The sequence below is a fragment of the Schistocerca gregaria genome, chromosome X, assembly GCF_023897955.1.
Source record: "Schistocerca gregaria isolate iqSchGreg1 chromosome X, iqSchGreg1.2, whole genome shotgun sequence".
Taxonomy (NCBI): domain Eukaryota; kingdom Metazoa; phylum Arthropoda; class Insecta; order Orthoptera; family Acrididae; genus Schistocerca; species Schistocerca gregaria.
The window spans coordinates 329,967,730-329,978,987 of record NC_064931.1 but is presented as its reverse complement, the minus strand read 5'-3'; the positions used below and the strand labels follow the sequence as shown (position 1 = coordinate 329,978,987).

Below are 11,258 nucleotides of genomic sequence, written 5' to 3'. Positions count from 1 at the left end.
CCACTGACGTCTGCATCAACATTAGCCACACCTGGACCATCGTGAGCATCGCTGACAGCTGGACCGGCGAGATCTCTATGGGGTCATCGTAGCTTTGACGGTGATACCCAGCAGCCTGTCTCCCTGTTCTCATATTGAGGATCAGAGTCACGCATGTCGCACAGCTTTGCCACAGCTGCACTTGGAGATAGGATATCGTTTGCCTGCGTCGATACTAGGTTACTTCAGACTACCCTTTACTAAATATGAGCACACCAATTTTGGAAAGGGAACTTTTCAAGATCCTGAACGATTTGCGGTATTCTACCATTAAGGGTAGTGATAAGCTGTGCCTTGAATTGACTCTTCAGGCCCAGGGGTAAAAATCATAGAGAGAGACCAAGAAATGAATACAGTAAGAGGATGCAGAAGAATGTAAGTTGCAAAATTCATTCAGCGACGAAGAGACTTCTACAGGATAGAGCAATGTGGAGAGCTGCATCAAACCAGTATTCGGACTGAAGACCAGAATAACAATAAAATTTCGTGAACTGTTCCAACTTGTGAGACATACGTTTCGAAAAAATTTAAGAGTAACATATTATGTCGTTTTTTGTAAATCACAAAATTTATTTTGAAGAGAAAAACATTACAAATAAATCTATTTTGTTAAACTCCAGTTAGTCACTTGTTTTATTTTCTACATCAACCCCGTCACAGAGTTGTTTAAAATATGAGATTTCTGGACCATACAATGTGCAGTCACATCTGCATTGCACCCATATTTTTCCGAACTACGGACACATTTTCACTTCATTAACAAGTTTTTCAATTTTTTTTATTGCGTACTAAGGGCAGGTAGGTACTTCTGCTTCGCGCGTGTCTTTTTCTATAAGAAGAGACGCCTTTGCACTTCATTAAAAGTGTTGTTGATCGCCATGACATCGCACTTTCTATACTTCTAGTACTAGCGTGCTAAAAACGAACAGCACTACACGATATTCCATGCAGCCCGAAGTATCCAACGAAAGGGAGTTGACGCATACAACATCTTCCAACAGTGCAGAACGATATCGTAGGAAAACATAAAACTTCTTCGGTGTCGTGGTGGGTTGCAATTCGCACAGCACATCAAAATGTTGATTTGTGGCATATCGGTCCCTGTTGACCTGAGCCCTGTTGATCTGAAATTGATATTAACAACACTTCAAACAAATACTGAATTATTTCGATGAGTTCTTCAAGTTTCCCGCCCTGTGGAGGACAGCTCTTTACACAAATAATTTGAAATTATATTAGATTTCCCAAACAGTCAATATTGTTTGAAATACAGAGTACTGCATCATCTCAGCGACGGATTTCATAGAATAATAAGTCACTCGTAGATGGCCATATTGTTATTAATTAATATTTTATTTTGAACCCATCGACTACGATTTATGCATGGTCGATGTCCGTAAGGAACTGAGGATGTATAACAATGATCGTTTACAGCTTAACGGCGTGTTCGAATGAATTTAGTAATGGTGTTCAAACAGTCTGCCCTGAGACTCATTACTTGCGTAGTACATTTGCAACAATAACCGCCAACTCTGTCGAGCATGATAGGATTTTTTTTCACGTCCTGAAGCACATAGTTGATTCGGGAAACCAGTTGATCGAGGTCAGAAGTCAGCGTAAGGGGTCTAGTTACTGTTCCCGTATTGCTTCCCACACAGCGCTGTGCACAATGCCCATTTCACGTGCAACTAATCGAGTCTAATTGATGGCACCTCATCTATGTGAGTAAGCATTTTATCTTCTGAGTCGGATGTCCATACAGTTCGTTGCCTACCCGATTATAACATCGGGGTATCATTTGCTCTATTTCCCTTGATCTTTGGAACAGTACTGGGAAAATGTAGTGTTCCATGTGGTCACTTGGCCCAATATCACTTCCCAGCTTTGCTAAAGTTTCCATTTGACTGTACACACACGAAAGTGATGTTTGCTAGTCCCGTGACCAGATAGAGCACTTATTCACTAAGATTATTTGACTGTACATTTCAACTTGTAAACACAAACATTTATGTCAGGACTAACCGCAGTTTGCAGTTCATTTTTCGAGTTTCCTATCTCCACCCTCAAGATGGAAGTCTACATGTTGATCAGTTTTACCTACCCTACAATGCTGGCAACTATGCACATATTAAAACATATTGGATCAATTTCTTACAGCGTACAAACAACGATCCATACGTTGTAGTATTCTATCTACTAAGTCATCCCACAACACTTTTGGCTGCATAACTTTCGGCTAGCGTTTCTGGTCCAGGGTTTCTTAACTCAAACTGTTTCACGTGCTCTTCTCCAGCGTCCCCGAGACAACTTACAGTATTCCTGGCCCTCAACCCTATAAATTCCAAAGGCCCCTTTAACTCGATCTCAAAAAGTACAGCTCCTGGTGCAACGAGTGGCATTTCTCTGATACCTTTTCAATCCCTGATAACTTTCACTTTAATTTCCACTGATTCCCAAAAGTCTACGGACGAGGCTATACTTTAGTCTCACCACATGCTCCTAGTTTCCAGTGTTTAGACAATGTACCACAAACATAGCTTATCACACCAAATACAGCACAAGACAAGAAGCAGATCCTTCACAAAAACGTGAAAATACTCCGTGTTTCGTCAGTATCGTCTATATCACCAGAGAGAAGTGTTCATTCCTTTCTAGTACATCTTGCTATCCTTATAACGCTATCCTCCACACAGGTTACTATCTTAAGTTTTGGGAAATCTTCTAAATCCTAAAAACCGAACCATCAGTTCAACCTTAGCGTTTAGGAAGGTTTCGAACAAAAATACGTGTAAATCAGCACATACCATTTCCTATTAAGCAGTGTGGCTTCTGTCCCAACTTCTCCTCTGACGACCAACACCTCTATATCACCCATCTCTTTATCCATTAGCATAACAACCGACAACCATGATCTTAAAAGGACAATGATTGTGTACGACACTCTGGTCTCCTCTTGAGACTAAAAACATATGCACTTCCAGTTAATTACGACTGCCTTATTGCATTCTTTCTACCCAGTCGACCATCCATTGTCACTATACAAATACACAACACAAATTCCTGTGTCCTCCATCCTGTTGCAGGCGTACCACATCGCTCATTCCTCTCTCTACTCCTATACATTCTTTACACTGCCGACATGCCCAAGCCATTACATCCTGAGTGATAACCAACAGTATGCCTGGCCCTCAACCCTATAAATTTCAGATGCCCCTTTAACTCGATCTCAAACAGTACAACTCCTGGTGTAACGAGAGGCTTCTTAAGATAAATCCATACAAAACCAGGCTGCAATTATAGAACGAATGTCGCACACCTTCCGTGTCCATGACTTTTTCCTAACCATTTATGACAATTCTATTCTATTTACTAATACATCAACATACCTCACACTAACCCCTGACCTTAAACATACATGGAAACCCCACTAGCCAGCCGGTGTGGCCGAGCGGTTAGACTGGAACCGCGCGACCACTACCGTCGCAGGTTCGAATCCTGCCTCGGGCATGGATGTGTGTGACGTCCTTAGGTTAGTTAGGTTTAAGTAGTTCTAAGTCCTAAGAGACTGATGACCTCAGATGTTAAGTCCCATAGTGCTCAGAGCCATTTGAAGCATTTGAGCCAAACCCCACTACCAACCATCCGACAGAACGCTCACAATACATTGAAACTGAATACTAAGCGAACATGGGGATTACGTCCTTCCCCCATCCATCGGACGTACATAGCTTTGATCCGTCTCATCCTCTGCTATTATACTGATGCCCGGAAATCTGCTCCACCGAAGTTCAATCATTCTCTCCAAATCGAACATCACGTGCCTCAGCTTCGTCTCCACATCCGTTTATCCTCCCTTATAAGAATCACTTAGAAGCTAATCACTTTCCCCTCTCTCCCCACACACAACTGACACCTCCGTACATTCTGTACGTTACACATACTCAACTCCAAAAATCCCACTCTTTCTCTTTAATCCTGGTATACTGCAGTGTTTTCACCAACACATCCCATCAACCCAACATTTACGCACTGTCCATATCCTCTTCCTACACAATTTTAACAACCTCCCTCTCTTAGACAATGAAATCCATCCTGATGTTTATCCTTTCTACCACACCTAATCCACACTCTAGCCCTCTCCAAGTCAGGGTTCCCTCTTCCGTTCCCAGATTATCCTACTCTTTCCTCCACGTACCCATCTCCTGCCTCCACGCAAGTTACACATATTCCAAATACCATGTTCCCCTACCATCCACTCTCCCACGTTACAACCATTCTTAAATACCAGCCCCCTACTCCGCACGGTAATCGCCAGAACCACTCCAACTCCCCTCTCTCAAATTATTCCTCACCACGCAGGCCCTTCACGATTTAATATTGAGAAGTTCTTCATCAGTCTTATCGGCAATTATTTTAAAAGACTATGAATGTGAAATAATTTTATTAATTTTAAAAATTATGCGAATATTTTATCTTTTCTTAATATCTTAAAACTACTTGTATGTGTTGAAAATCTTGTGGTTGAAGAGCAGCACGCTGTACCGCTGCCAATCCACCATCGTCCATGAGGGGTGAGTTAAAAAGAGAACAACAAAGAAAAAGTCATCCCTTACTGTTTGTATCATCATGGGAGCACTGTGCATACTTCTGTAACACCTTTCAAAGTCGAAAGAAGGAAGGTTGAAGTTTAATGTCCTGTCGACGACGAGGACATTAGAAAGGACCACAAGCACGGAACAGGGAAGACCAGGGGTAGGATCGGTTACATTCTTTTCAAAGGAACCATCCCGGCATTTGCTGGGAACCACGGTTGACCGGGCTGGGATTTGAACGTCCATCCTGCCTAAGGCGAGTTGACTGCCTTACCACAGTGCTACTACGCTGGGAGTCAAAGTCGAGTTTGACTACGCAAGTGATAAGTGATTTCTTTTTAAAAAATGCCAGACCGATAGCAAGGTCATTAATGCAGAACATTTACTCACCCCTGACATCATCTCAAAAGGGCATCGGCTAGGCCCCTCATTATACATTGTTCCTATCAAGTTCCTGAACGATATGGGGAAATGATGGAAAGTAAATTCGAAACACACTTTACGATGGAGCTTTTCTGTAGTTGCTTTCCATCAGCAGCTGCTGCACACACGTGACGCTATAATACAAACAACAAACATAAATCTTTATTTACAACACACAGCACTTTCCTTGGCAGGAGACAAGTGATGAGGCTCTCTCTTGTGTGCAGATAAACGTCCTCCACAGTTCTGCTGAAGACGAAATGTTGCAGTAACGTTTTGGTTGACATAACAGACAAAAATTACACTCTGGCTTTATGCAAATGAAAGACCAAAAACATTATGATAAAAATTATGAAGGACATATAAAAGCGATGACAGCATCAATCGTTAGGGTTATTTAGGGATTCATTGGATTTACGCCGAGGATGGACGATAATAATAATAACAGTAAATGGCAAATAATCGCATATTTAGATTGTAGGCTGTGGGCTGTAGCAGCAATGGACACGATGGATTTAGAAGAGACAATAGGATACAGGCCTAACACAGTCGGAGGCAAAGGAAGAATATCGACAAGGTGGGCAAGCGTAAGGAGATAAGGGAAAGGAAAGAAGAAGAAGAAGAAGAAGAAGAATAGAACGAAATGATGATTACTTCGCATTTAAAAGGAGAGAATATTCTTTATTGCCCTTATCATGTTAAATTTATTCTGGCGGTACTATAAAATCATTCAGTTTATTCTTAAATGGCCGGCCGGAGTGGCCGAGCGGTTGTAGGCACTACAGTCCGGAATCGTGCGACCGTACGGTCGCAGGTTCGAATCTTGCCTCGGGCATGGATGTGTGTGATGTCCTTAGGTTTGTTAGGTTTAACTAGTTCTAAGTTCTAGGGGACTGATGACCTCAGAAGTTAAGTCCCAATAGTGCACAGAGCCATTTGAACCATTTTTTTTTAATTCTTAAATGCAGCATGAAGCATCTTACGTAAACTGCTTGGTAATAGCTCCAGATGCTGATGCCATCAAGCACTGAGAACTTTTTTTTTCGTTTATTTCACCCTTGTATTTAGATGATCGTGCAAGATTATGGCGAGATCTTTAACTTTGTTTTGGTAGGGTAAATGAATGCCATCAAGAAGTGTGGGAGACCATGTCTTGCGTACATGTTAGGTGATCAACTTTCGGTGCGATATGATGATCAACCGGGACTTCTTAGAGTTTAGTTTAAGACACAAGTTTTGTGACCATCTTAATACTGAGCAGAGGAGGGAAGAAAGATAAGGGTTTGACATCATATCCACAATGAGGCTGTTACAGACTCAACACAAGTTCGCATTTTTCTATGGATGGGAACGAGGTCGGCCGTTCTCTTTGAATGGAATCATCGCCAATTTTCCTTAAGTGATTTAGGGAAATCACGGAAAATCCTAATCGATAAATCCAAACGGGAATCCGACCATGTTCCTCACGATAGTGCAGTGCTTAAATCACGGCGACCCCTCACTCGATCCGATGGAAGTAACAAAATCTTTCTCCAGTACCGGCCATCTTCCTGTAAAACCCTACATCGCAAGATTTTGAGGTGCGAAAGCGTTTGGTACAACGATCCAAACGATCAGATGCTGTTCCAACTGCGTCTAGGCAGAGAGAGAATGAGCCATTCGCAAGCCTCAGAGTCCGCCTATATACCGTATCTTCTCACAACGACGCTGATGCGGCTTACAACCGCATAGTTCCGCTTCCTTGGCGTGATATGTGGTGTTATGACTTGCAAACACACACAATGTGACGTCGCTGACCCGCCACGTACAGCAAGGTGAGTTCGCCAGAGATTAGCGCGCTGGAACGTGCCGTTCGAACAGTCGGTGTGTGGCTCAGCCACGAAAGAGATGTCCTCCCTCTAACTGCGTGGTAAGTCTTATTCATTTTCCGATTCCTGCTAGACTCGAAGAAAACTAAGAAACTGAATTAGTTCCTTCGGAGATTACAGACACATGGACTTGCCTCCATTGTCGTACATGCAGCAAAACAAAGATTCCGTGTTTATATTTTGGTTCGTTTTGATCATTTTTACGTACGTACAAGACACAACACTACAGAAGTTGTTTGTAGCATGATAGTATCCTTATGAAATCATTGTTGAAGTGACATTCTGATCAGTGGCGTAGCCAGAAGTGCAGGTGTTGGTGTTGCTAACAAATGTGAATACGAAATATTCTGTGGCAATCGAATGATCTGAAGCGTATTCTGAGGTCAACGTCCGCCCCCATATTTAAGTTTCTTCGTTTTAAATGACTAAAACTACGACGAAAATTCAGAAAAGCTGTACTACACAATAGGTAAATGTCAGACGAGTATTTTGTGCACATTATGTACAAATGTGGTATATAAATTAAGGAGCGCCGGAAAAAAAAACGATATATCCACTTTTGGCGTATTCGCGTGTTTGAGCTGTAGGGGGGAGATACGGGAGTAATAATACATACTGTCACAAAATAATTTTCAGCACAACGCGACATGTTGTTTCTTCTTTTTATAGCTTGTGGAGCCATTTAGAGATCACTATTTGTTCCTTCCGGATTAACAGAAAATGGGGATATATTGGTTTTTGTTCCGGTGCTCCTCAATTATGAAAAACACAGGGGCCGGCCGGGGTGGCAGAGCGGTTCTAGGCGCTTCAGTCTGGAACCGCACGACCGCTACGGTCGCAGGTTCGAATCCTGTCTCGGTCATGGATGTGTGTGATGTCCTTAGGTTAGTTAGGTTTAAGTAGTTCTAAGTCTATGGGACTGATAACCTCAGAAGTTAAGTCCCACAGTGCTCAGAGCCATTTTCGAATGTTACCACTGAAGCCCAAATATAACAACGGATTAAAGACATTTTGCTATAGGACTGGACATGTCACTAGTGTTTAATTAAATATTTGTCCGTTGACTAGAAAGAGTTTTCAGAGCAAACTTCTTCAAATCAGATTAAAAGTTTGATTTGCTACTTATGACATTTTGTTATTGACACAACCATTTTCTCATTACGTGATACGGGAGTGTGTGTCTGCTCACCGTAGCCCTGTGGCTGTTAGCCCATACAGCACATGTAACGGGCCCGCAGTTGTATGGCTGGTTTATAGGGGGAAAATTAAACGTTACTAATTTTGAATTGAAAATATTTTTAATGGTAGTGAAATCTGTGCAACGCTGGAAGTATGTCAATGACATAAAACTGTAAAATTTTCGAAAGTTTGAGGTATACATTCGTCGTAATTCTACTTCAGTAAACTATACTTTACGTGTTATAAATTGGTCCAATAGTTTTATTCAGATAGCATGAACTTGGGTCACAAAATTATTTAGACACTGTATCATTTGAATGTTTAACAAATCATTTGTTGTTATACTCTCGTACTAAACGACGTACACACTAAGCGAAATAGGACAACCAGAATTCGTTTGAATTAAGATTAGTAATAATCTAAAACATAAAATAATGAATCACTTAATGCTTTTTGTGATCATGTTTTCCTTTCACTGATTACTTGAGTCTTCGTGTGCCTTTAGAATATGTTTATCTGCAATGTTTCAACGTCTTTTTTTGTAAGTTTTTTTATCCATACTTTAATGTTCAACCCACTCATATAAGCCCGAGTGATCGTTCTCTCTCACCGAAAGTCGTAGTGTTAGGTTTCCAGCTTCAGTCACTGAGCAAAAGTAGAGCAAACTTACCCAATCGGTGTGTAGCAGTTTCTTACTGAGTGGTTTGGTACTGCGGAACGCCGTGTTGTGTGTTGAATAATATTGTTCTGTCTACAGATCTAGACTTTATAAATTTGTATGACACATTTTACTTTTTAAGGTGAAGCGTAATAATTTAAAATCTGTTTCGATTGTCTGTACAAGTCAGCATCTGCAACAGTTATTTCTGCGTGCCGATAATTATCACACAGTGGCAAATACCAGCAGTAATCGGCACCCCACATCGTCAGGTCGCGTGAGGAATGTAGATGTAGATAGGTAAAAGATTAAATAATTTTTATGCTTCATGTTAAACTCCAGTCCAAGCAATTGACAGCTTTAGTAATCTGAAATTAAAGTAGTTTTTTTCTTATCTTGTTCCTGTGAACAGTACTATTCTTCTAGAATTTGAGGAATATTACTAACGCAAATATTTATTTTGTGAAGGTACAGTTAGAAGTGGCGCCAACGACATGACTGTCTGAACACGCCAAGTAATTGCTCGCTTCTGTGCAACCAATAATTTCTTCCTAGGTGATGAGTGGTCTCAGAAAATTGTGGTGTTAGATATTAGTGTCAACATGTAATAAATAAGTGTATGTTGATTTTCTTGTTGCCCAAACCAGAAACAATGAGAAGGACGAAAGTTGCTCAACTCAAGTGAGATGAGTTTTCCAAAATAGAAGTTACGTCAGTGATTTTTCCGTTACCCCTTGATTTTATATTTGACAGATAGGAGAGTGTGAATCTTCTGCTGCTGTTTATTTACGCAATGGTATGGCTTCTAGCTTTGACGGTAGCCAGTGCTCGCTCGGTAGCATTCTAGTGCAAAAGCCAGTTATAAGATAAGAACAGAACATTCAGTATTGTTTTCTATTCTTAGAAGTTGAAAGCGTGTCTTTCAGAGATATTCTCTAGGAATAGGGAGCTCACTCTTGTAGGTAACTGTCAGTAATATTGAACGGAAGTTACACGCAAACTGGCAGTTGACATAACATAACTGAAGCTCCTGGATTACGCAAACATCTTGACTAGATCTGACAGGTAAAGTTGCGTAGGTACATGAACAACGTTATTACTTTAAACAGTACATGTGAATTAGTGTTAATGCAGCGTAAATGCTAATAACCAGTTAGGTACTAAAAGTAAATAAAACGTCAGTCTCCCATTAGTGAGAACAGTGAACTTCTAAAACATTATGTACATATTGAAAAGGTACGTTTCGCTGGCTTGCATTTTATTGTGAGAGTTATAAAGCGTATGATACGTAAATATTATGGACGTTGTTTACAAGTTGGAAATAAATTATACGTAACAAGTTTCTTGTGGTGGCCATGTTTTTTCGGAGAAGCTGTGAATAAACTATAGTAGCTAGCAAGGAAACTCCATCTTGGATGCTGCTCATGGATTTTTATTTTATACACCACATAAACGCGTTTCGCCTATCAACTAGGCATCCTTAATGGGTGTTCTGGAATATTATATGAATTTTCGTTTTCGCGGGCTTTTAAAACAGGCGACGTAAATATTTCACAATAAAATGAAAAAGACACTTTAAAATTTATTTTCACCAGTAATCTTAGTAGCATAGTTTCCATTTCCCCATCATTAGAAGTACTTAAGATGATTTTCAGAGTTTATCGTGAATTTATTCATTGCTCTCTAATGTCGGCTTGTTACCGCGACTATTATTCAAATTTATTTAGATGAGCAATACACAAATAAGCATTAAATAAATAAATAAAATGGAAAAACGGAACTCTGAGTAGAAGGGATTGATGGGTGAAGGAATGAAACCAATCTCGGGTAACTGAGGAGAAAACACGAAGAATGAAAAACTAACAACGGCAACCAAAGGCAAATATTATTGAGTACGACCCTTAAAAAGTAAAAACTACTACTATACAAGAGTGAGCTCGTCGAGAATTGTATTATATCTCGGAACTAAGTACATTTCCTAGTTCTTATATGCTCGATCCCTTTATCATAATTGAGATCGCTTGCTATGAGTGGAATTAGTCAGCTAGTTTACAATTTTTACTCACTTTCTCATCGCCTACAAGTTTAAAGAACTGCATTCATACGTTCTAGAGTGGAAACATGCTGTCCTTCCGCCCAACGAACAGTTCATTCCTCAATAAAGAATTGCCCCAGAATATGACAACATAATATAAGTGAATGCAACTAGGAAAGGAAAGTCAGCTTTGACATATTCATCTCCAAAATATGCTGTTAACCGTAACGCAAATATCGTAGAATCGTATTTAAGAAGAACTAATTACTTTATATCTAAAGCAACAAATAGTTGCCTAGTAGAAGTACTAGCAAACGGTGAGTGTTAGATTACTATTCAGGTTTCCGTCAAACGTTGTGACGCTAAACTGTGTTGTTGACAGCGCCCGTGAAAGAAGTGTGTAGCTTTCGGTGGCTGTCTGAAGAGCCTCAGGGATAGAAAAGGAAGTAAAACCTGTGTTACAC

At 40.4% G+C, this 11,258-nt stretch overlaps 1 protein-coding gene across 1 annotated transcript in view; it reads left to right on the top strand.

Moving 5' to 3' along the window:
* The first annotated feature begins 6,853 nt into the window (after positions 1-6,853).
* LOC126298371 (solute carrier family 41 member 1-like) overlaps positions 6,854-11,258 on the top strand; it is a 150,433-nt gene continuing 146,028 nt past the window's right edge. Inside the window, exon 1 of the mRNA XM_049989674.1 lies at positions 6,854-6,963. The gene's annotated coding sequence lies outside the window, so the exon portion shown is untranslated. The remainder of the gene's footprint in view (positions 6,964-11,258) is intronic.